This window comes from Rattus norvegicus, chromosome 13, assembly GCF_021556685.1.
Source record: "Rattus norvegicus strain SHRSP/BbbUtx chromosome 13, alternate assembly SHRSP_T2T, whole genome shotgun sequence".
NCBI lineage: Eukaryota > Metazoa > Chordata > Mammalia > Rodentia > Muridae > Rattus > Rattus norvegicus.
The window spans coordinates 82,320,726-82,347,288 of record NC_141546.1 but is presented as its reverse complement, the minus strand read 5'-3'; the positions used below and the strand labels follow the sequence as shown (position 1 = coordinate 82,347,288).

The following is a 26,563-nucleotide window of genomic DNA, read 5'->3' as shown; positions in this document are numbered from 1 at the left end:
TTCACTTCCCAAGTGCTGGGATGACGGGTGTGTGTCACCGTGCCTGGTTTATGTGGTGGTGGGGATCAAGCCCAGAGCTTCCTGAATGCTACCAGCTGAGCTGTACATCCCCTGACCAAGAACATTTTATCCCCTGACAATTTCATACATGCATATACTGAGATTTTACCCCCACTTACTTCTTCTGTCTCCCCCAGACCTATCTCCTGCTGAAATCCTTCTTCTCCCCAGTAAAACCCTACTAACTTGATGGCATTTCTTTCGATCACTGACTTTACTGAGGATTGCTTGCATGAGTAGCAGTTAAGAAATGTTTGTTGGAATGTGACACCCAAGAAAAGTTTATATGACCCAGGATATATAGCCATAGAAATTAGGTGTCAAGCATTTACTGATAATAAATCATAAGGAAACTGACTTTCAAGTCATTCTTTGATACATATATACAATTTAACAAAGCTAAAAGCAAATTTGCATGCTAATAGATGTTCTTGTTCATTTTTACACAAACAATAAATCTTAGCAGAGTTATTGACACACAGGATGTAGAAAATCTTTGACGTTTTTTGGTGTTGGTTTGTATTTTTATTTTATAAACCTCACTGCTGAGAACATTACATAAAATAATACAGAGCATAAAATGGCAGAAGTCTGTTTAGGGCCATTTCTGAAATTGTTGGGCATCTTGTTCTAATCCCAACCCAAAATCTATTCAATGGGCTTTTTTTTTTTTTAATGAAACCCAAGCAGTCATTCCTAAAATCAAAGTTCTAATACAACACAATCCCCAAATACACTATTGTGATACATACTGAAGAATGATGAGGGGAAAATATTAAAAATTCTTGGTTTTCCTAATTAAACTATTTTGTTTCTATGAGAGCAGGAAAACGTGTGTACACTAAAAACAAAATAAAACAAAAAATAACAACAACAAAACAAGTGACACAGATTGTAGCATTACAACAGTCTTGGAGCTGAGCTGAGATGCTTCAGGCAATATCTGCTGTTACAGTGTGTTGTAACAGCCCATTGCTGACACATGCCTGGTGCAGAGTGTGTGCATTGTATGTTCAGAACCAAGACTGCGGCAAAGTCATGATACACCATGGGTGAGCAATGCCGGAAATACCTCACATTCATACGCATTTCATTTTGAGTTAACTTTTGGCCATTTGTACTTTCAGAAACATATAACTATTGTTAGACTGTTCATGGTCTCCACTCAACATGGGGTCCCAACACACAGCTTAAGAAGCTGGACTCTAGGGGGTTGGAGATTTAGCTCAGCGGTAGAGCGCTTGCCTAGCAAGCGCAAGGCCCTGGGTTCGGTCCCCAGCTCCGGAAAAAAAAAAAAAAAAAAAGAAGCTGGACTCTAGGGGCAGGCAACCATGAAGGCTGGAGAAAGAACATATGACTTCATGGCTGAAATCATGAATGAACTGGAAACAAACAAAAGACAATCTTGCTGGACTGTCAGTTACAGTCTCTGTAACATCAGACAAGTGAGGAAAATCTTACCCATCCTATAGGGCTTTCTTGGTTTAAATAAGCTCAATTTCTCTTCCATTATATTTTATATAATATATTTATATTATAAATTGTATGTAGTTATTAGTATAATCTATGTAATATGTTTTATTCTGTTAATCTATGCATTGTAGAGGAAGGGCAAACCTACAGACAGTGAGAACATGCCAACCATCCTGTGAACTGAAAAGCTCTCCAAGATTTCATGCTCCATAACCAATAAAGACCCCTGATTTCAGCCTGGGAAATGAGGCCACCAAGCTAGGGACCATACAAACAGTCATACAGATCTATTAGCTAGAATACAGTAAGCGTCGTGCTAGGAAGTATGTAAAATAGTTCACACTCAGCCCCTCTTCACCACCACCAGGCGAGACAGACTTCATTATCCACTTTCTTTATCTTACAGAAGAGAAAACTTAGAGGGATTAGAGTAAACCGCTTTAAAAAATGTCATATGACCTCCTTTTTACCTGTAAACAAAGGGCAATTTGGTATCATTCCATTTCAGAGCCGAGTAGCCCCCAATTAGTTACCAGCAGAACCAGGTTTCATACTTGGTCCCACTGGATTTCATGAGGACGTGATCACTCTCACAGAGTGTCTGAGAGCCTAGGATGATGGAAAGGCCCTCAGGGACCGGAAGGGGTACAACGCACACATGCTGGCGACTAGACTTTGTGGTGCTGTCTGAAGGAGGGGCTAAATTGTTCTAGTGGACTGACAGGTGAATCCAGATTTGTAGGACTTGAAGCTGTCTCAGTTTGAGAAATGCTGGGGGAAAGAGTAGACAGGGGAGGGAAAGAGGGAAGGGAAGGGGAGGGGAAGGAGAGGTAGGGAGGGGAAGGAAAGGGAGAGGAAGAGAGGAAAGGGGAGGGAAGAGAAAAAGAGGGGGAAGTGAGTCTAGGGAGATGGGTGGAGGGCTTGCCTGGCAAGCAGGAGGACCTGAGTTTTGTGACCCCACACTCCTGTAGAAGCCAGGTATGGCATGTGTATCTGTAACCCAGTGCTCTGAGTAGAGAAAGACAGGGAGATTCCCTGGAGCTGCCGGCTGGCAGGCTAGTCTTTCCAAATCAGTGGACTTCAGGTTCAGAGAAGAGGCCAGAAATAGACTTCTGGCCTTTACAACACATACCTACAGAGAGAGAGGGGCGGGGAGGGAGAGAGAGACAGAGACAGAGAGACAGAGACACAGAGACAGAGACAGAGAGACAGAGAGAGACAAAGACAGAAACAGAGACAAACAAACACAGAGACAGAGATAGAAACAGAAAGAGATAGACACAGAGAGACAAAGACAGAAGTGGGAGTGTATTGAGGGAAACGTAAACTGTATATTTTCCCATTGTCTCTTCATGTGCTTTTCTAGCTTCCTTGCCACCTTAGCTGCCCTCAGAAACACACCGGTTCCAGTCAGACTTGTCTACAAGGAGTTTCAGTGAGTAGGAAATGCCTCAGAAGGCAAAAGTGCAAAGACATCAGAGGCTGTCTGAGTTTCTGGGGGCATTCCTGCCTCACTGACATGCAGACAGGAACAAAGACCAGCTCAAACCTGACGGCTCAGTGCTGGCTCCTGCTGCAGAGTCCCCAGTGCCCCATGCATGGTCCCCTTAAGAGTTGGTGAGTAAGAGTAGGGTCCCCCTAACCCTCATCTTCCCAGCCTGGCCTCACCTTGGCTGTGCTCCCTCCCCTCTCTCATCACACACCTCTGCTCCCGGAACACTTGAGCACACTCAGGCTTCCTCTTCTTATTACTTTGAGAAAATTCCGTAGGTGGAAAGAAATTTAATCGGTAATAATAATGCTTCCTATTTTTAGAGCCCCTGCCTTCTGTACAACCCGCAGAACACCACAGTTATATTGGAATCAGGTAAAGGGTTGAAAGAGTCGTCAAAAGGTCTTCTAGGAAAGTCTCCTGTAGTGAGGCAAAACTTTCCAGAAACTTCCTGTACGCAGGTGATGGTCTCTGCTGGTCTGACTCTGAAATTAGACAGCCCAGTAAGCTCAGCTGGAGAGACCCTCCCCAGCCCTGGGGTCGGAAGACCCTTTCTTTGCAATGTTCTCCTCTTGGTCTCTCTGGGAGGGTTGGGATATGGAAACTGCCTTCTGCTAGCCCAGCCTCCCATCTACCAACCTCTATCCACTAACATGGAGATTGTCCAAACCCTCAGCACTGATCACATTTAAAATGAAGAGTTAGATAGATGTCAAGATGTTATAGGAAAAGACATGAAATGATAAGATGTCATCAGCTGGGGCTCAAAAGACCACAGGAAGTCATCCAGAAGAGCAATGGGAGGGTATAGAGCCCCCAAAGGGCAGGGCCGCCAAAGACTTGAGTCCTGAACGGGAGAAATGTGGGACAGAGTGAGCTGAAGCAGAGAGGAGATAACCACACAGGACCAAAGCGGGATGGGGCTGGACTGAAGCCAGGACTTCTTTCTGACAGACCTGGAGTGTTGAGTGGCGGCAGCCTCAGGGACAGCCTTGGGCAGCGTTTAAGTGGAAAGACTGATTCCAAGGAGAAGACCTAATCAGGGAGGAAAGCGCAAAGAGAGAATGCGAGAGTGCTCCCCTGACCTCCATTATAAAGCTCCAGGTTCCTACACTGTCTACACAATACCTACAGTGTGTCTACTCCCTCTGTAGCGGCTTGCTTTCTCACGCTAATTGAGTTACTCAAAATACGTGTTCGGTATTCTGCTAAAGGAAGCCCGCCCCCACTAGGCTCTGATTGGGAAATAAAGTTGCCAACAGCCAATGGCTGGGCAGAGGCGGGACTTTTAGGATTCCTTGGGCTTGGGACAGAGGAGAGAAAGAATGGAAAGTCGCCAAGACTTTCAGAGGGATCAGATTAAGAACTGCAGAGGAGAAATCATCCAGCAATGTAGGCAGAAAGGGAAAGCAGCCCTATGGAGGGTGCCCAGAAGGTAACAGGGCAGCAATGATAACATGTAGATTTGGAGGGCGTTAATTCAGGTATATCAGAGGGGAGGGGAGTGCTTGCTAGCTGCAGGAAAGATTAGAAGTGCCAAGATTTGAGCTAGCCAAGGCATATCAAAATTAACTGATGTGTGTGTGTGTGTGTGTGTGTGTGTGTGTGTGTGTGTGTGTGTGTGTGTGTGTGTGTGTGTTTTATTCACTAATGCAGAGAGCTCTGGAACTGAGAATGGGTTAACTAATTCCTGCTGTACATGGTGGCCAATGTGTGTGTTCAAAACTCACTATTAAAAATTATCTAGAGAGTCTCAGATGTAATACATATACATACCATGATATTAGAGTAAGATATGGGGAGAATTAGCTTCTTAGCAGGCTACAGATTTTGCCCAGGGCCATGTGGGGATTTTTTCCTGCAGTTCAAAATGATACAAAAAGCTTGAGCTCAGAGAGGCTGGGAGCCCCTGCTAAGCAAAGAGGCTGGTTGCTCAAGGAAGACAGAGACAGACAGACAGACAGACAGACAGAAGCTGCCTGCCTCCTGCAACCAAACAACCAAAGGATAGTGATATATAGAATTTGATTTAATTCCTCTTAAGGATAAAAGGGAGTGTTGTGGTAATTGTTTAAAGGTTAAGTATACATGGAATAAAGAAATCCAAGTCTTTGATCTCAAATGTAGGAAATAAAGGCATGAACACAGAATAGATTGAGTGAACAAATGCTTTAAAGGAGGCTTATACAGTAAGCAGAAGGGAATTTAATTAAGATTACATACATAAGAAACTTGTTAATTCAAGTTACATAAAGAGAAGGAGAATATATACCCACAGAGATATTAAGCTCCACAGAAGGGGGGAATATAGGGAGATTGAAGGGGAAAATGCTTTAGAGAAGACTTGAAAAGGTCTTGACAGGGCAAATACTCAAGATCTTTGAATATGGTCTACATTGGATTTCTGGGGTTGTTTTGCCCAGTATGACAAAAATAGAGCCTGGAAATAGGCTGGCACAGTGAGTAGACATAGGTAAATAAACAACTGAGGCTTTTGATGTCTAAAAGCTAGGTCATAAGCAGGGGATAGGTAGCCTAAACCTATCTCAGACAGTAGAAACTAGGCCTTGATCTCACTATTAAGAATTAATCATTTTAATTATCAAAATCTATGTGATTATGTTTGGTGGTTATATTAGAATTCCTCTGGAAGAGGAGACAATCTATTAATTTAATTCCTTCAACACCTTTAATGATTTCCAGTTACTAAACCAAGGACATGTTATTTTGGGAGAGAGGCTCTGTGTTTGTGTTGACAGGAGAGGAGAAAAGGCTTTGGATTCGTTCCAGAGTGGATCAGACATGACAGGGGAAGATCCCCAAAGATCTTGGCTACAGAAAAAAAAATTTTGGAGAAAATCAAACTGGACAGGTTACTTGATCAGCTGATTCCTCGACATGAGAAAAGCCCGGTAACTGGCTCAGACACAATAATGTCTCTTGCCAAAACTCCAGCTAAAATCAGACAATAAATCTTGTTGGTTATAAAATCCCTAAGGTTTTTCGTGCCATCCTTCATATGACATGAATGAAGATCTATCACAATTGATTGTTGATAAATTAACTCATAAAAGGATAGTTGTCTTTCACCTGCTCAAACAGGGAGCATGATTCCATCCTTAGCTGGTCTGTACACCATGCACCATCCGTACAAATACCTTAATAGCACTAAAACTTTGGTTGTGAGATTCAGATATTGCAGAGAGCACAACTCCGACAAGATTCATCTGCTGGTTCACTGAAATGACCTGCTGCCCCATGCCCCGGTTTCCTGATGCTATCCAAAGACTGGCATCCTCAAGAGCTTCAGGAATTGCTGCTGACTCCTGATAATCTTGCTTCATCCATCTTTTAGAAGCATCTAGTAAAAACTTCAGTCAGCCCCTGAGCCTTCTAAGCATACAGAGACTGGATAACAGAGGCTAAAGCTAACTTTCTTAAGTCTAAACAGTTTTTCTAATTTCATACCCCTTCCCACCCCTTTAAAGAAGTTCTCATTGCCCCCATTCAGCAGGAAGAAGCCATGGAGTCGTCACCCTGATCCCTTAGGTTTGGGTATCTGGTTATGGTTATTTTATAAATTATAGATAGGCTGTTGTTTTAAGGAATAATTTGGAAATGGTCATAATTTTGAACGTGAAGGAAATAGATGGGATGGATTACTAATTGTAATCTTGAACAAAGCATTGCATAGTCATAGTTTACATTGATAGAAATATTTATAATCGATGCAAAAAATCAAAGTTACAATTTCTTACATTGGATTTAAGGTTTACCTTAGATTTAAGGTTTTCATTGACATAAATTGCTATATTGATACAAAATTTGAGATTAATATTGTTACTCTTACATAGTCATTGTGCCTATGCAGCTCATTTAAGAATACAAGGCTTAGACCCAGTCTTTCTACAGATGCCATTACAAACTGTTTAGGATGATTAAGGAACACAAGCTAAGGGCCGGACAGTAAACTCATGGTTATACTAGATTCTGATTTAATTATATGAAGTGTTTTTAATTTGCTCGAATATAAATGGCTAAGAGTACTTAAGGTTTAACAGGTCAGATATACTTTATATAATAGTCTTCAAAAACATCAGAAATCCACAGAATATGACATTTAACGTTATTTCATTATTAAGGATCATTTGACAAAGAGACATGTGTGCTCCTGACATCTTCCCCATTCCCCTTCAAAGAAGAATTTGAACATCAAAACCTCCATATGGAGCTGCTCCAGTTATAACAAGGTAGCCCTGGACAAAAAAATTGCCCTATTCATCTACAGGCAAAAAGTTCTGTCAAGGAAAGAACGCACAAAGCAGGAGAGTTGACAGTTTAGTTCTGCCAAGACAGAGCAAACCAGTCCTTCATAGTTCCTGCTCCATTTCAAGGGAGAACCACCATGACTCTGAGGCAGAGGGCTCAGATTTAAGAGCTGCAGGGGAGAAATCTTCCAGCAATGTAGGCAGAAAGGGAAAGGGAACCTATTGAGGGGGGTGCCCAGAAGGTAGATTTGGAGGGGCGTCAATTCAGGTATACCAGAGAGGAATGTTTGCTAGCCTCAAAAAGGATTAGAAGTGCCCAGGCTTTGAGCTAGCCAAGGCATATAAAAATTAACTGAGCTTGTGTGCGTGTGTGCGTGTATATGTATTTCATTCTAGAAACTAGAAAGCTCTTGGGCAGGTGCGCATGTGTGACCTACCAGGAACTTAGAGCAGGTTAACTAATTTCTGTTACTCTCTCTCTCTCTCTCTCTCTCTCTCTCTCTCTCTCTCTCTCTCTCTCTCTCTCTCTGTGTGTGTGTGTGTGTGTGTGTGTGCGCGTGTAAGCATATACACATCCCCTCCCTTCTGTAGGGTAAATAATCCTGGCTACCTAATGCAGTTTCAAAGAGCAGGGTAGTACAGAGTCATAGATTTCAAGTCAAAAAGCTTACTTTTAAAACTGCTATTTGGCTGCACCACTTGGCCTCAGAGTATTTGTGTGTGCGCGTGCGCGCGCGTATGTGTGTGTGTCTGTCTGTCTGTCTGTGTCTGCGTGTCTGTGCTTATGTATGTGTGCATACATGGGTGTGTGTCTGTCTGTCTGTCTGTCTATCTATGCGTGTCTGTGTTTATGAATGTGTGTGTGCACAGGCATGTGTGTGTGTCTGTCTGTCTGTCTGTCTGTGTCTGTGTGTCTGTGCTTATGTATGTGTGCATACATGGGTGTGTGTGTCTGTCTGTCTGTCTGTCTGTGTGTTTGTGCTTGTTTATGTGTGCATACATGGGCATGTGTGTGTATGTGTCTGTCTGTCTATGGTGTCTGTGCTTATGAATGTGTGCATGCACGGGCATGTGTGTGTGTGTGTGTGTGTGTGTGTGTGTGTGTGTGTGATTGTGAAGGTCAGAGACAACCTAGTTTCATGTCAATACTCAAACACTGACCATTTTATTTATTTCCTTATTTATTTGTTTGTTTATTATTTTTCTTCTTTTTAACAGCAACAAAATGTAGCTAGGCTGTTCAGCCACAGAGCCTCAGGGATCTGCCTGCCTCTGCTTCACGGACTTGGAATAACAAGCACAAGCGACCATAGCTGGCTTTTAGAACGTGGGTTTTATAGATCAGTACTCAGGCCCTCAACCTTATAAGGTAAACAATTTACTTACCTAGCTATTTAACACCTCCTTACCCCGCCTTGGTTTCTTTAGCTTAAAATTCACAGTGCAGTCAGCTCCCAACAGAGGAAGCTTAAAGCATCATTGGAAGTCACATGCAGATACCTAGAACAGTGCAAGTCCTGTAGGCAGCACTAAGATGGTCAACTATTTATTTATTTATCTAATGATCTGTCTATCTATTAATCTACTTATTTATTTTCACTTATTCACTTTACATTCCACTCACTGCCCCCCACCACTCCCTTCTTGAACCCCCCTCCCCTCTCCTCTGAGTGGGTGCTCCTCCCACCCCATGTATTCCTCCACGCTGGCACATCGAGTCTGCGAGGCTAACCGCATCCTTTCCTATTGAGCCCAGACAAGGCAGCCCAGCTAGAAGAACATATCCCACATACCGGAAACAGCTTTTGGGATAGTCCCCGCTCCATTTATTCAGGACCCAGATGAATAAATTCAGGACCCAAGCTGCACATCTGCTGCATATGTGCAGGGGAAGCTAGGGCTGGCCCATGTATGTTCTTAGGTTGGTAGAGATTTTCTTCTGGAGTGTGAGAGCCTTTCTACATTTCCCATGATGCCTTAGGCTCTTTGGGAGAATCTCTTGCCAGGCGAGCAGCCTGTGTGGGTTATAGCTAAAGGCACTGCTGACACATCTGGGCTTTGGTTGGATTTTTTTCTCTGGTCCCCAGTTAGAGCCAGAGAGGGTTAATAGAGAGCTCTGGATGCAGGATGGGATGTGCCTGAGACTGCATTTCTGTGTGTGAATCTACTGAAGATGAGGGGGAGGGGGTGGGGACGCAAAGGGGGACAAGTACAAAGAAGAGAAAAAGTAGCTCTACAAGGAGAGGCTAGGGACTAGGGGGAAGGACTAAGTCCCCTCCCACCCCCCGTACTCCATGGACTGCCAGGGGAAAGAATATGGAAACCACAGTAGAAGTCAGAGCATCCACACTGTCCGAGGGGTCACCCATCCAGGTCACACCAGCCACAGTGGAGTCCTTCCCCTGTGTCCTGCATTCAAGATGGAGACGTTTCTCAGGGCCAGGGCTCAGTAAAAGGAGTGCAACGCTGCCAACTTTCTGGAATCCACCAGCAGTTTCCAGGGCTGCCTCTGAGGACAGGCTCTAACACATACTTTTCCGTGACATCACTGACAGTGACCTTTGGGGGCCAGCAGGGTGGAGTCTGAGGGGAAGGGGACAGGCCATGATTCTTTGGTCATCACAAAGGTTGGGATTGTGAGCTGACCAGAGTTGGGAGCAGCTTCAATGAGGACAATGTCCCTTGCCGGGTTGGGAACTGCTTTTCTGCCCTAGGACACACTGTAGAACTATAGTGGACCTGTTGTTTTGACGCTTTTCCTAAATTAAAAAGCACATTTGTTGAGAGGAGGATGTGTGTGTGTGTGTGTGTGTGTGTGTGTGTGTGTGTGTGTGTGTGTGTAGAAGTGTAGAGTCTTGGAAAATTGATTTTTGCTGTTAGAACAAGTGATGGGGAGCAGAAAGCCTCCGGCCTAGCTGGCAGAGGAAAATACGCATTTGCTTTGGTTCTTTGGAAGCCCGGGGAATGGGGAGGAAAGGACTGAGGGAGGAACGGACGGAGGAGACAGAGACAACCTCTCCCAGTTCAGTGCAAACACCGAATGGTGTTAGAAGAGATCAATGTGTCCAATGAGTCCAAAGCTGATTACAGCTCAACAAACACAGCCGACTGCCCTGTGTCCACTTAAAGTAATAGCCTGAGACTCTTGAGGGAAATGACTCAATTACCTTATTGATTTGGGATTTCAGCTGCCTCCTCACAAGCTGCGACCCATGTGAGCACAACCACAGACTCGTATATGCTGGTTTTTGTCTTCCTTCTTTAAAAACTAAGTAACTCCCAGGCCCTGCCAGGCTGGGTTAGAAGATAAAATTATACCACTTCTCATATGCACACCAATCAGTCAACCCCACCTCCCCATGTGTGTGTCATCTTGATTGACATTCCCCTCCCCAGCATTAAAGAGCCCCAGCGCGCTCAGCCCAAATAGCTCAGCATAAAGAAATAGTCAGTAGAGGTCTCAGGATGGACTTCAGTTGGATATTGTTACCTAGCATCCAAGAAGCCCCAGGCTTTCTCTCCAGTAAAATGTAAACCAGGTTTTGAGATGTAGACAGGAAAGTCAGAAGTTCAAGGCCATTCTCATCACCACAGTGAGGATGAGGCCAGCCTGGATTGAGAGTCTCAACAGCGTGGTGAGAGGTGAGAGGTGAGAGGGAGGGACCAGGAGAGAGCTCAGTGGGTAAAGTCGCTGCTGGGCAAGAAGCATGAGAACCTAAGTCCAGTCTCCAGCACCCACATCGAAAAGGGATGGGGATCGTGGTGCTGCTGCTTTTAGTCCCAGCACTGAGGAGGCAGGGTGGGAAGGATCCTTGGGATTCATTAGCCAGCCAGACTGGCTTAACCAGCAGGTCCGAGTCCCAGTGAGAGAGTCTGTCTCAAAACACAAGGTAGACTGGACTACTCCCGGAAAAGGACTTCACACAGATATGTGTTTTTACACACAAGGAAAGGGAAGGGAAGGGAAGGGAAGGGAAGCCCAAGACAGGTAAGTCCAGTTTACTCATCTGCTCCTGAAGAAGAAGGACTCCACACAGACAGGCACATGCACATGCCACAAAAGGAAAAGTGGAGCTAAGAACCGGACGAGTTCACAGCCCGGTTCCCTGCCCCATTTCTGGCCATTGCCATCCCTAGTCCCTGCCCTGTGGTCAGCTGAGCCACATACACACTAATCTGTCCCCTACAGATTAACGTCTTGCCATGTTTGGGTTAGTGTTTTACAAGCCCAGAAACTCCACCTAGGCTGCAGGGTCTGTCGGGGATGACGCGTCTGTTGTTTCAGCAGGTGCCACACCCTCATCCAGTTATGCTCACACGACTGACCATGTCTCATCTTCCCAAACCGACGTCCTCTCTCACTGGGAGCTCACATGGTTTCTTCCTCTAGCTGACCCCAGTCAGACGCTCCACATCAAGCCCACCCTTGGCTTACAAAAACATGTGAGGACTAGAAAGCATCTCAGACATCACCTGACCCCATATCTTTATTTTACGCATAGGGATGATATGGCTAGTTGTGCCGCCAGCCTGGATAATGTTGTTTCTGTGGTGTGGGCGTGACACCAAAGCCTCCTGCTTTAGCTCCTCCTGCTGGGGTTTGAATATGGGTTGTCTCCTCTGAAGTGCACGCTGGAATTCGATTCCTCGTCTAATGTGCTGGGTGGTGGGGTAATGAAGCCTCTAAGAGGTGACTAGTTCCACAAGAGGGATTAATGCAGACAACAAGATCAGCTATCACAAGAGCAGGCTGACATGAAGCCAGGCCACACCTGTGTCCTGCCTCTCGAGCCTGCAGCCACTCGCTCTTCCACTTTTTGCCATGGGTTGAAGCAGAACAAGACCCTCTGGAGAAACTTGACAGATGTTGTCACCAGATTCTCCAGCATCCCACTCTCCATTAACCTAAATAAGCCTCTTTCCTTTGCAAATTGCCTAGTATCAAGCATTTTACTATAGCAGCAGAAAACAGATGGAGACACCTTGAAAGCATCAGAAGGCGCACGTTGGGTTCTTTCGTTATTCTGCCTTTGCTCTCCAACAGACCCACACCAAGTGTGCTAGTCAGTTCTCTGTGACTGTGAGGTAATAGCCTGAGATGCCACATCAAGAGGGGGAAAGATTTGCCACGGCTCATGGTTTTGGGGTGCCCAAGGTTGAAGATTCGTTTCTCTGGTGAGAACACACAGCCTGCTGGGAACAAGAACAGAGACCGAGTAAATTTCTCAGTTCAGGGGCTTCAGGTGAAAGAGTATGTTGCTCCCCCTTCAAGGGTGTGCCCCAATGACCTAAGGATCTCCACTAGGCCCCAACTCCCATTAGGAACCAAGCCTTCAGCGCACGTGACCTTGGGGAACGTACCTTCAATCACAGTGCTCTGCCAGTGTATAACCCAGAGGAAGTGCTGAATGTTTGCTGTGACACAGGAAGTCCCGCCTCCCAGGACCATGCTCTCCCTGGCGTGTCAAGGATGTCCTATCATCATAGACTAGCATTGCTCTCTCCCTCCCTCCCTCAGTTCTCAATTTCCCTTCTCTCTGCCATTTCTGCAGCTATAGTAAAATGCTTGATACTAGGTAATCGATTCCTCCATTCTCTCTGTTCTGTCTGTGTCCTGCCTCCAGTTTTCTTCTCTCAAAATGCTTTTTAAACAAGCACGGGTACTCGCCCACATGTCTCACTCGTGCACTCTCCTGGTGAGAAGGATCACTGCTCTACAATCAATCCAGTAGATCACAGGCCCGACAGACTCAGGGCACCCAAATCCTGGGAAGTGAGACAGAAAGGCAGCTAAGGCCACCGATGCCTGTGCATACAACTCTGCCAAGTGCCAGCTGCAAATAGCCCAGGCTCATCCCTCTAGCCTGGTGCCTGGATGTGGAAGTAGATGATACCTCAGAACCGGTCAACTGGGTAGAAGAGGTTCACTCTCTGCTCTTCCTGACGAAATGCCTGTTTGCACCTGTCTGCCTTATTGCCACCACTGATCAACCCATTGGACAACACTGTCCAGTGCTTGGCTCAGGAGTCTGAAGTACCACACTGCACTTTATGCAGATAGTCAAAGGCCCAGAGCCTCCTTGAGCAGCAGAGCTAGCTCTTATGAAACAGCCAAGAGCACCCAAGGCTGCAGGAAGCTCGTGATACTGCCAGACAGGCTCACCAAGGAGGGCTTCCTAGGGGAAGTAACTATGGCATCCGGTCTTAAAGGGAAGAAAAGGCTGGGTGTGTTAGCCCATATCTCTTTTTGTTCATTGAAAATAGATTCTTCATACAATTCATCTTGATTGTATTAGTGTGCCCTCCTCTGACTCCTCCCAGATCCTCACCATCTCTTCTACTTGGCTCCACACTCTTTCTCACTAGAAAACAAACACACATCTGAAATGGTGATGACGATGACGATGACGATGACGATGACGATGACGACGACGACGATGATGATGATGATGATGATGACGACAATGATGATGACGACGACGACGACGACGATGATGATGATGATGATGACGACAATGATGATGATATAAAATAAGATAAAAAAACAAACAAACAAACAAAATAGGGCAAGTCAAACAAGCAAACAGAAGAATGGGGAGCCAAAAAAAAAATACAAGAAACATACGTAAACACAGAGACAAACACTCGCACACACATATATAAGTAAAAGACCTGTAAGCTTAAAAACTGCCCAGACAAAGCACTGAAACAAAACAAAATCCTCAGAACAATGCCATTGGGTTCCCTGTCTATTGCTGGTCACAAGGCCTGCCTTTCAGTGTGGTGTGTAGACCCAGTGAGACTCGCTTGGGGAAAACTCACCTTCCTTTGTGAGTGGTTATCGGTTGGAGTTAGGTAGTCCTAGGAGGTGGGAGACAGAAGCAGATGGATCTCTGAGTTTGAGGCGAGCCCCGTCTACACATGGAGTCTGTTCTCACAGCAAGGGAAACAGCTAATGCACGAGGAAAGCTGCTGGGTTTTGAAAGCAGACGACACATCGTCACTCTGAGGCCATTGCTGCCAGTTTCCAAAGAGCTAGACCTCTCTGACCCCAAGTCTTCTCATTTTTTTAGCTAGGAATAATAAGACATTCGAGACATACAAGTTGTGGAGTGGAAGAAGAGAACGGTGGCTCTGGGCAGAGAACAGATCGGTTTCTACAAATAGCTACTGAGGTCCTGAGAAAACTGAGGTGCTGGCCCATTTTCTCCTCCTTCCAGTAGCCCTAAAGATCCTAGCTCAGGACTTAGTGGGATCTGTGCTCATCCGATCAGCATCAGAATACCTCAGAATAAACTGGGTATTCACACCACATTTACTCTGGTTCTGGATAAAGCAGGCCCTGATCTCTCTCCCTCTCCCTCCACCTCTCCCTCTCTCTCCCTCCCCTCCCCCTCTTCTTCTCCCTCCTCCTCTACCTCTTTCCTTCCCCTCCCCCTCTCTCTGTGCCTGTTTGCTTGTCTCTGTCTCTCTGTGTGTCTGTCACTGTCTCTCTCTGTCTCTGTCTGTGTGTGTCTGCCTGTTTCTCTGTCTCTCTGTCTCTCTGTGTCTGTTTCTCTGTGTCTCTGTGTTTCTGTGTCTGTGTCTGTGTCTGTGTCTGTGTCTGTGTCTCTGTCTCTGTCTCTCTCTCTCTCTCTCTCTCTCTCTCTCTCACACACACACACACACACACACACACACACACAGAGCAAAACACAATTTCAAATAACAACCCACCCAAATGACTTCTTAGAAATCTCACCCTTGACATCATTTGAAATAAAAGCAATTTCTCATCCTGGCAAAGCTCTTTATCCTGTTAGGAACATTTTCATATACATTATTTCCACTTGATCCCCAGACTGCACGGAAAGGAAGACAGTACAGGCTTAACTGTTCCTTTTGGACACGTGAAAATGTAGCTTAGAGGTGGGTTTGACCTGAGGGGCTGGGCTGAGCACTGGGTCCCTGACTGGCAGTGCTCCCTCTCTTGTAGGTTTGACTCAGAGTGTAGAGCACTGGCTGGCAAGATCAGCACTAACATCCAAACTCCTCCTCTACTCCACTCAGCCACTGCTTCATCATAGACGAGCCTGCAAGGCTCAGACAACGGGTCCTCAGAGAATGGGGAAAACGGGGCTTTTTTGTTCCATTTTTTTAGGCATTCTTTTCATTGTTTCTTGTTTGCTTGTGACACAGATGTCAACACGCAGACTCTCTGCAATACAGGTTGGCCTCAAATTCACTAAATAATGGAGGATGACATTGATCTTTCTGTCTCCACCTCCTGGGTTTATGTTCTTCTGGGGATCAAATCTAGGATTCCCTGCAAGTACAAAAGGCAAGAGGAAGACATCGGGATCCCTGGGCAGAATGTGCAGGCGGTTGTGATCCCCGGCATAAACGGCAAATGCTCTTAACCACTAGGCCATTTCTCCATCCTTGAAATCTATGTATCTTAATTAAAAAGAAATTTGGGTGGGTGCCTGCACGTATGTCTGTGTAATGTGTGTATGCCTAGTGTGTGCAAAGGCCTGAAGAGAATGTTAGGCTCCCTGGAACTGGAACTACAGATACTTGTGAACTTCCTTCCCGGTGCTGAGAATCAAATGTGGGTCCTCAGCAAGAATAGCTGGTGCCCTTAACAGCTGGGCTGTCTTTCCAGCCCCACTGTTTTTTTGAGATCGGCTCTGTAGCACAGGCTAACATCAAAGTTGCTGGGTGAAGAGCAATTCTCCTGCTTCATCCTCCCAAATTCTGGGATTCTAGGTGGGCAATACTATATTCAGCTCAGGAGAAAATCTCTGAACAGGCACAGCTACTCTGACTCATCTCGCAGGCATGCAAACTCCCTCACTCAGCCCAAAGTGGGGATCCCCTCACCATCTTGCATCATAGGAGCCCTTCCTCAATGCTCCAGAACTCTCTCTTAACCCGAGACCCTCAGCAAAGAAGACTCTTCAGGAATCAGCTTACCAGAGCTTCGTGCAAGGTTAGGACTCAACTTTCAGCTTGACAAGGAGGGGGAGGGTGGGAGGGAATAAATTGCTTCTGCCCTAGAATGAGCTCAGATCCTCCTTGGAAGTTGGTTACCAACTGTCAGCTCATCATCAATGGACAGTAGGCTTGCTTCTTTGCCTCCAGCATCCCAAATGAGCCAAGTCAAAAACCAGCCGGTATTTCTGGGCAGCCACTAAGTGTTCTAGGCCCTCAGGATATGTAAGACTTGCCGAAGTCACTGCCTTCATGTGGCTTATCCTCTAGTGAAGGGAGACAGAGAAAGATCCACGGAGAAAAGTCAGTAAACGACGAGGTGAGTTGGGCGACGAATGCTCCTCAAAGAGATAATCGCAGGGTAACTGGGTTGCAGCATGCTGGGGGTAGGCGGTGTGCAGTTACTATTTTAGAAAGGGTTGTCAGGAGTTTCCTTGAGGAGTTGACACTTGAGCAAAGATTTGTGGGAGTGAGTGAGTTGCATGTGGATATCCTCAAGCAAGACTCTCCAATCAGAGGGTGTAGTCAGAGCCTGAGGGAGGAGGCAGCAGAGCCCAAGAGGCTCAGAGAGGAGAGCAGCAGGAGATGGAGTCAGACAGGAAACAGCTCCTGAGCCCTGAAGGATGTCAAAAGACCTTAGCTTTCACTCTGAGGGAATTGGAGACTCATTGCAGAACTTCAGGGATTGTGGTAACCTGTTGTGAAGAGATTTGGGGTAGGAGGAAGCAGAGATGGGACTAACTAGCTAGGTAGCTGCTGTGAGATTCTAGGTGACAGATAGTCCCAGTGATGCAAGGCCTTGTTTAGTGACAGCCTGGCTTAGTAACCAGGGTGGCCAGCAGCCCAGACCCTCAGACTACTCTGTCTATTTGGTAGCCTGGAAGAACCCAAATTCCTGGAGTCAAACCGAGCCTTAAAGAAGCTTTATGTCTAGTCTCCTAGGGCCTGGTATTTTCCACAAGGTGGATCTGTTTTTTAATCTCTTCCTTCAGATCCAAAGGCTGTGTGCCAGCCCAAGTCTTATGAAAGAGACCTTAGTCTCGATCAGCAGTAAGGTAGAGCGTGCTGACACATGCTTTCCATTTTAACCAGGTCAAAAGTCAAGCATCACTCTCCTTTCCTCTGTGTATACGCGTGCACATGCGTACGTGCCTTAGCACACACGGAAGTCAGAGGCCAGCCTCATGTGTTGGCCCTCACCTTCCACCTTTGAGGTGGGGTCTCCTGTTACGGCAATGTTGCATATGTTTCAGGCAAACTGTCCTGAGAGCTTTCAGCTCCCATCTCTGCCTCCTGTCTTGCTGTAGGCTTTCTGGTGTTACAGATGAATGCTATCATATCTAGCCTTGTGTGGGCTCTGGGGATCCAAACCCCTGTTCTCATGCTTGCCCAGTAAGCACTCTACCCACTGACACCCCCCCCCCAGCTCTTATGAAGATGAAGCAACTAAGGTGTACAAAGATCCAACGGAATTAGTAAGTATGGACTCTGGTGTGTGAGCCTCTCTCTGGAGTCCAACCCAATGCCATCACGCACGTAATAGTTCATAAGTGTGCATACCTCGAGGTCTACATCATATCATACTCCTCTGTGGATTCTGTCAACTCCCAAGTCCAAGCTTCTTATTGTAGTCCATTGCTTATTCCTCTCCCAAGGACCCTGTGGCCACACACACACACATCATATATACTATATATGCATTATATATTATATACATGTACATACGTATATGCAGATACTATATATACATATACATCATATACATATACATTATACATACACATAACATACATATACATCATATGCATCATATATATCGTATACACATACACATGTACATAAACATAAATATACATCATACATATAATATACATATACATCATATACATATACATTACACATACACATACACATAAACATATAGATACATCATATACATATACACATATACATAAACATACATATGCATCATATATACATACACACATATACATATACACATACACATATACATAATATACATCATATACATATACACATATACATAAACATACATATGCATCATATATACATACACACATACACATATACATAATATACATCATATACATATACACATATACATAAACATACATATGCATCATATATACATACACACTTATACATATACACATACACATATACATACATATACATCATATACATCATATACATATACATTATATACATTTACAAAATACTGTTACCACTGTTTATTCATGCTCCTTGTTGGGTTGCAACTTTTCTGAGAGCAGAAGCCACATTTTTGCTTACAAAAGACTTTTTAATTTCATTTTTATTGATAAATATCATTAACCAATTTTCGAATTGGAGTCAACTTTCTCACTATGAATGTTACCATTTTTTCCTTCCTGTTTGCTTAACTTCCCCTGCAAGTCTACACTTTCTAAGGTGTACATTCATACTGTATTTTCCTATCTCAATCTATTGTTACTATTTCTTTTTTTAATTAATTATTTTATATTTACATCCCAAATGTTGTCCCCTAGGCCCCCTCCCCTTAGCTTCTGAGAGGGTTCTCTCCCCACATCCCCCTACCCTGGGACATCAATTCTTTACAGGATTAGATGCATCCTCTCCCCACTGACGCCAGACAAGGTAGTCCGTGCTCTGCTTACAGATGTGCCAGGGCCTCGAATCAGCCCGTGCATGCTCTTTGGTTGATGGCTCAGTTTCTGGGAGCTCCCAGGGCTCAGGGTTAGTTGACTCTATTGGTCTTCCTATGGGGTTGTCATCCCCTTCAGCTCCTTCAATCCTTCCCCTAACTCTCCCAGTGGTTGGTTGTAAGTTTCAGACATCTGTCTCAGTCATGTTGTAGACAGGAGCCTAGCATGGCTGTCCTGGGAGCCTCTCTCACATCCTGGGTTTCTGGATCTTTCTAGAGGTTCCTCCCACTCCCCCAACCCCCACACCTCACCCCCACTCCCTCGCAGCTGCACATTTCTATTCATTCTCCTGACCCTCTGGGCTTCTCTCCTGATCCTGCACCCCCTTCTCCCTTCCCCTCTCCTACCCAGGTCCCTCCCTCCCTCTGCCTCCCATGATTATTTTGTTCCTCCTTCTAATTGGGATTGAAGCATCCACACTTGGGCCCTCCTTCTGGTTTAGCTTCTTATGGGCTGTGGGTTGTATCATGTGACTAATATCCACCTATCAGTGAGTACATACCATGCATGTCCTTTTGGGTCTGGGTTACCTCACTCGGGATATTTTCTAGTTCCATCCATTTGCCTGCAAACATCATGATGTCCTTGTTTTTAGTAGCTGAATAGTATTCCATTGTATAAAAGAACCACATTTTCTGTGTCCATTCATAATCACTCCAACGTTCTTCAATTGACTTACGATGATGTAAACATCACAGAGGAGATGGGCCTCTGCACACGTCTGCGAGGGACTGTTTAAATTGGGTTAATTGGGGTGGAAAGATCCACCCTAAAGGTGGGCAGCACCAGTCTGTGGCCAGAGCCCAGGACTGAATAAGAATGACTGAGCACTAGCATCTGTCAGTGTCTGCTTCCCGACTGTAGATGCAATGTGACCAGCCACCTCAGGCTCCTGCTGCCGTGACTTCCCCACCCACCATGATGGGCCGTACCCAGGAACTGTGAGCCGGCACAAACCTCCATTAAGTTGCTTTCGTCAGGTAGTCTTGCAACTCTGAAGGCAGAAATGAAGCCACCTTCTGACCTTTCATGTGCTTTCTGTGCTTATGAAAGGTATACTGTCAAGACAGGCATGCTGGCACGGGTCTGTAATCCTGGCACTCTCGAAAGGTGGAGTCAGAAGGATCACTGCAGGTTTGATGCCAATCTGGGTTACACAGCGAATCCTTGTCCACCTCAAAATTAACTAGTTAATTAGTCAACTAATTAATTAACTGAGATATTTTTTAAAGGCTCTCATGTTGAGCAGTAGATTTAATACTCACTCAGCTGGTAGGTTGGGTCACGTAGGTGCTATTAGCCCCATTAAGGTGGAAAGGATTGGAGGACTAGTCCAAGGCCCTGCGGGTGAAGGGTGAGGGGGAACCAGATCCCAAGGTCCTTACTCCAGCTGTGTTACCAGGTAGTCAGGACCAGGTTGGACAAATTCCGAGCAGGAAGGCGAGGTATTCAGTTAACAGAGCACGAAGGTGCGGTGCTCAGTTAAAGCCACCTTTAAAAATACAAACCAAATTGTAAGAGGAAGCTACTCTGGCCAAAGCTGATAGGCAGCACCATTTTATGGGCATAAATAGCCATGACAAGATGATTCCATACACACATTGTGTCTGCATAGCAAAATGATATCTGTAACTTCCAAGACTAGCGCATGTGAAACCCTCACCCCCACGGGTTTCTGACTGAATTTACAGCACATGATAGGAGTTCCCTCCTGTGGATCAGGCATCAAATCCAATCAGAAAGCAGTTGGTTTACACACTCTCACACACACACTCTCTCACACACACTCACACACTCACACACACTCAAATACACTCACATACACACACACTCACATACACACACACTCACACATACACATACATACTCATTCACACACACTCACATACACTCACACACACACAAACACACTCACTCACACATACTCACACACACATACACACTCATTCACACATACACACACATTCACACAAGCACACACACTCACACAAGCACACACTCATACACACGCTTGCACACACATACATACTCATTCACACACACACACATACACACACTCATTCACACATACACATAACACTCATTCACACACACACACACACGCCACACGCCACTATTGCACTGGTGGCAGCCTGTGATTCTAACAAGTTTTCAGGTGATGCTACTTGTTTGAAGGCTTTGCTTTGAGAATCTCTGCTCTGGGGGAGCCTTGAATGTTCCTGTGAGGATGCCTTTGCATTTAGAAGGAAGGGGGATCTTTCCTAAAAGTCCAGAGGTGGAGACCTTCTATGTACTAGATAGTTATTTACCATGGTGACCGTTGAACTGAGACTGCACTCCATGGAACTATAGCCAGGGTTGTTCTACATGCCCTGAAACCATTTGAGGAAAAAAGTACAAATTCTGAGCAGGAAGGCAGGATCCTCAATTGTCAGGCCCCTTAAAAAAATGCATCCAAACAGGGACGCCAAGTAAACTGGCGGGTTGTCCAATATCTCTTGAGTCTTAGTGGGGAAAGTCGCACCTCCTTTCAGATTCACTATGACGACTAGTATGAGCTTATATCTTCAAACCTTCAGAAAGAAGCTCTTTCCCTTTAAAATATGGCTCCAAAACCCTGTTCTGGGGTAAGATAAATTACCCTTTAATTCAGGTAGACTATAAAGCCGCAGCTTTCTTAAAGATCACCGTCTGCTACTGAGAGAAGTACTATTGTTAGGCCACTGTGTGGAAATTTCCCAGAACGTACAACAAACTTACATCTGTCACATTCCTGAGGAGGGGGGACTTACAATTCAGAAAATCAAGCTCAGTAGATGATCCTGGCTGAATCCTAGATTTTCATTGTTCCCCAAAGACGATGCAGGTTTTCATTCCTCCGAGATGTCGACCCTGTTGCTTCCTCTCTCGAAAATACTTCTGTCCGGTAGAACCTGCCACAGCCATGAAAAATGACTTTCTCTGTAATGCCAAGTGTGACAGCTATTAGCCACACGTGGCTCCCAGGCACTTGAAGTATAAGCCAGAGGAACCGTTCACTTTAAAAGAAAATGTTCAACTTTAGTTTGTTTAAATGTGTATCACCACATGTGGGTTCATAGCTACCATAGGTGGTCCTCCTAACATGTCCCCAGTTAGCAAAGCTCTCCCCTTCTTCAAGGGCTTGCTCTAACACCCCAGGATTCTTCTTTTCGTGCTAAGAGACAGAACTCTGCTCAGAATCCCATGGTCCTTCCTAAATCCTTTCTGTCTCAGTATGTGGAAGTGGTTGAGTCACATTTATATGCCCCAACAGACTGAGCTTCTAGAAGGAGGGGACTGTGGCTCTTTTATCTCTGTGGTTCCTGCACTTGGGAAAATACTGGCACTTAGTAGGTAGCTGCACCTGGGGAAATGCCTGGCACACAGTAGGTAGCTGTTAAAGGATGATGAAAGGGTGAATGAGGAGCACGAGTTCAAGTTCTTCTCTGCATCTGGCCTTAGTCCTTATGTCTACTGAGTGGAGAGGAATATAGGGAAGCTCAGAGGGGGACCATGCAACTTCCTTCTTAGAGAAACAGAATTATGGGGTGAGGCGATGCTTCAGTTGGTAAAACACTTGTCATGGATGCACGAGGGCCCAAGTTTGACCTCCGGGACCCACACAGAAAAGTTGGGCATGGTAGCACATGCATTGTCTCCACTCCCACATGTGCACATACATGCATGAAATGGCATGTAAACACACACACACACACACCACACACCACACACCACACACACACACACACACACACCACACACCACACACACACACACACACACACACACACATACACACACACACAGATAAGGGATTGGCTCCTACTGTTTAAGAAAGCATGAATGTACCAATACCAATGAGCCTTCGAGGACTTTCTACTAGAACAGATACCTAAGAAAGAACGTCCAAGTTCAGCACCTCAAAGAGGAAAGAAAAGATGTTCTGAAAAAGCCAGATAAATGTAATAAATTCATCACTAGTAAGGCGATGAATTTGCTCAGACATTTATGTTTATGTAAACTACTTTATATGCTTACCTGCTTTATATTTTAGCATCAAAAGTAGCCGTAGAGCTTTGCTCTTACAATAACCTATATGACCTCGGTGGCTCAAACTCTATCACCAGAGACACAGGGAGGGAGGGGACTGTGGCTTTCTTATCTCTGTGGTCCCTGTACCTGAGACAGTGTCTGGCACGCAATAGGTAGCTATTAAATACCTGTCTAATGGGAGGGCGAATGAGGAGCCAGCATTCCACGCTGCATCTGACCTTTAGTCCTTATGTCTACTGAGTGGAGAGGAATGCAGGAAAGGTCAGAGGGAGGCCCTGCAATTTTCTTCCCAGAGAAGAAGAGGGTTATGGGGGTGAGGAGATGGTGCAGCACACTGGCAGCACCCTGACTCTAGGGTCTCGAGGGGTTTTCCCACTTTTCTCTGGAGCTAAGAGTAGGTCCAAACCTACCGAAGGGTAACATTATCCTCGGCATTTTACTGCTTTCTTTAAAAAGTATTTGAGCATCACCGTGTCTAAACCATTGGCCACAGAGGGTGGAGTGAGTCGATCTGAGAATTGAGCAAGGGTGAAGACTGGAGACGAGGGGAGGGGAGAGAGGAAAGAAGAGATCCGAGGAAGGGTTTGGATCCCAGATGCCTCCGGCTATGGTTACTTCATCCATGCCAGACAGCTGGCTGGTTGAAGCCTGGGGCTGACTCATCCTGTAGGAAAGGCTGTGCAGGAAGGGAGAGAAACGCTACAGCGGAAGGGAACCCCCTCTAGTCCCTGGGGTGTGGCCCTGGCATCTGTCCCATGCCTCACACATAGCTCACACCACTCACTGGCTTCAGCACTCAGAAGCCACTTTTCGTGGGGTGGCTTTTGCTCCCAGATATCCAGACAGCCAGGGTGAAGGAAGCGTCCCTCTTTATGAACCTGAGCGACCTCAGGTGGAGAAGCTGCAGTGAAGGGAGGGATGGTACGATGCCAAAATGGAGGTCTTAAACGTCATGCTTTCTAATAGAAAGAAGGAAATAAGGCAAGAAGAGAGCCCTTAAGTACAGACTCTGCTGTTACCACCGGGCAGCTGGAGGGGAAGGCGGAGATAAACTTGGCCATGTGACTGAGACTCCTGGTGTGCCTTCAACAAGTTCCTGGGTGTAATGGGGTGAACTGTGTCTCTCTGCCCAAACCTACTACCTCCGAATATGACTCTGGAAATGGAGTCTGATGGTTTGGTTGAGAATGCCCCACCCCCAGCCCCCGGCTCATCTATCTGTGTAGTCGGTCCAAAGCTGGTGGAACATTTGGAATCATGGTTATGTCTCACAATGTCAGCTCTCAGCTACTCTGCCTGCTTCCTGCTGCCACGTTCTGCACCATGATGACCATGGACTCTAACCCTCAGGAACAGTGAGCCCCCGTTTATGTCTTCTTTTATGAGTTGCCTTGGTCATGGTGTCTTTCCACAGCAATAGAGACACAACTAAGAAAAGGTCTTTTAAAGAGCAATTACGCTGGGGCTAGAGAGACGCCTCGGGGGTTCAGAATGCTTACTATTCTTGTGCACAGCCCACGTTTGGTTCCCAACACCCACATCCCAATTAACAGTCATCACTAGTTCCAATTCCAGAGGACTGGATTCCCTCCCTCTTCGGGGACTGCATGCATGTGGTACATAGATACATATATAGGCAAAACAAACATACACGTAAAATAAAAAAATAAATCTTTTTTTTTTTTAAAGAACAAGGCTATTATGGGAGTCCCTAATCCAACCTCGTTGGAGACACCAGTGGCGAATGTGCAGAGGGATCAACTGCAAAGGGGTAGACCCTGCAAGCCAAGGAAGTAGGCCTTCTAGGGAACCAGTCCTGTTGGCACCTTGATCTTGGCCTTCTAGAATGGGGAGGAGACAGATTCGCCTTATTTAAACCATTTAGTTTGTTGCACGGTGCTGTGGCAGCCTGGGAAGCAACCCTGGCATAAAGCTCCTCCCGAGGTCTGAGTGAGCTGCCCTGGGGGCTCCCTGCTGCGACACATGCCTGCTGTGCCCTCGTGCTTTGTGCCCCCCTCACTTAGTCATTACAAGAGAATAGTAACTGAGCTTTTCCCAGATGCCGGAAGCTATATGCAGCTTTATTGCCGATTACTTCATTGAATTGTTCATGTAAATGAGACTCAAAGATATTAACTTAGCTAGGGATATAATTCGGTTGGTAGAGTGCTTGCTTCACATGCAGGAAGCTCTGGGCTCAATCACCCAGCACCACCAAAAAACGGTGTGGTAGCGCGGGCCCTTAATACCTGCACTTTGGACATAGAGGCGGGAGAATCAAATGTTCAAGGTCACTCTCGATTGCTGAAAATTTGAGGCCTGGGCTACAATGTTTAAAAAAAAAAAAAAGTTGTCTGTGTCCATGAGGTCACTCAGAGTATGTAGCAACCACAGGAGAAGCCCAGGCACTCCAAGTTCAGGGCCGTGGCTCCACATCCCAGGGGTTCCGTGGGAGCTTTTGAAAAACAGGGATGTTACCTCTGTTCACAGCTCTCCTTTCCAAAGCCAACTAAGCCCTCCCAGCAGCACTCCTTGTGATCATGGTGGACATCCTTGATTCAGAGAAGAAAATATACACCCAGATCTGATTCTTTGTTTACTGGGCCTGAGCCGTCAAACCTTTAATACACCCGACACGACTGAGAGGCTAATGAAGAGGCAACTACATCCCAAAGAGCCAACCGGGACATCGTCTGTGACACGGTTACTGCTCACTGAGCGATGGGCCAGTTTGTCACCTGAACTCAGCTTGAGGAGGATCATTCTGTCTGTAGAGCTTGGTCAATATCTGTGTTTTTAATGAGATATATTTATAATTAGATTATTTATAACCTCCTCGTGAGCATTTGTTTTCTTTCCAGAATCGGAGGCATTTTAATAGATTGGCTACGGCAGCAGAGGCGCGACGAGAAACAGCTGTGCCCAGTTGTCTATGGAACCGGAGAAGCCTGTCTCCTCCTTGTTGGGGGCCCTCGCTACACTTAAGGAAGACAGTAAGTGCACCTCTGGGCTTTGGCTCCTGTTTCTACAAGAGATTCATCACTCCTGGGAGAGATAGGGCGTGGAGGTAACTGCAAGGCTTAGTACGCACAGAAAGAAGCATTCTCTGGAAATCCCCGCGATTAAATCAAGTTGACTAGTATTTATTATCTCCCTAGTACAAAGCACAGATTCCCTTGTTTGAGATAGGCCATTTGTTTAAAATATTATCGAGCAATTTGTTTTAAATTTCCTCCTAAATCCCTTTCTTTGCTAGAAGAAATCTTTTCAATCTGTAGTCTGAGCCTCTCCCTTCAGAGGTGAGGATCATGAAGTGCAGACTTCATAGGGAAGGGATTTGCCCGTGGTCTTGGCTGCCAGGGACCAGGGTCTTCCCATAATGACCCAGTGGTCCCAGCCTACTCTGTAGTAGTCGTGTCTTTATTAGAGTATCAAGTCAGAGGGGGCTCACCACATTGTGACAAGTATGTGACTGTCTGGAACCCATGAAAAATAAC

General features: G+C 45.7%; 1 long non-coding RNA gene across 8 annotated transcripts in view; it reads right to left on the bottom strand.

Annotated features, from left to right (window-relative positions):
- Window positions 1–8,507: 8,507 nt before the first annotated feature.
- The window catches only part of LOC108352569 (uncharacterized), a 146,723-nt gene continuing 128,667 nt past the window's right edge, over window positions 8,508–26,563 (bottom strand). The window contains exons 1-5 of one of the 8 annotated variants that reach the window (XR_015635599.1): window positions 17,827–19,232; window positions 16,249–16,532; window positions 14,116–14,366; window positions 13,623–13,674; window positions 11,755–12,486 (exon numbers count right to left, since the gene is read on the bottom strand). This is a non-coding gene — a long non-coding RNA (uncharacterized LOC108352569). Of the gene's footprint in view, window positions 12,487–13,622; window positions 13,675–14,115; window positions 14,367–16,248; window positions 16,761–17,826; window positions 20,485–21,784; window positions 21,926–26,563 lie in introns of those variants that run through there. The other 7 variants (XR_015635607.1, XR_015635603.1, XR_015635602.1 and 4 more) reach the window with 7 other exon arrangements.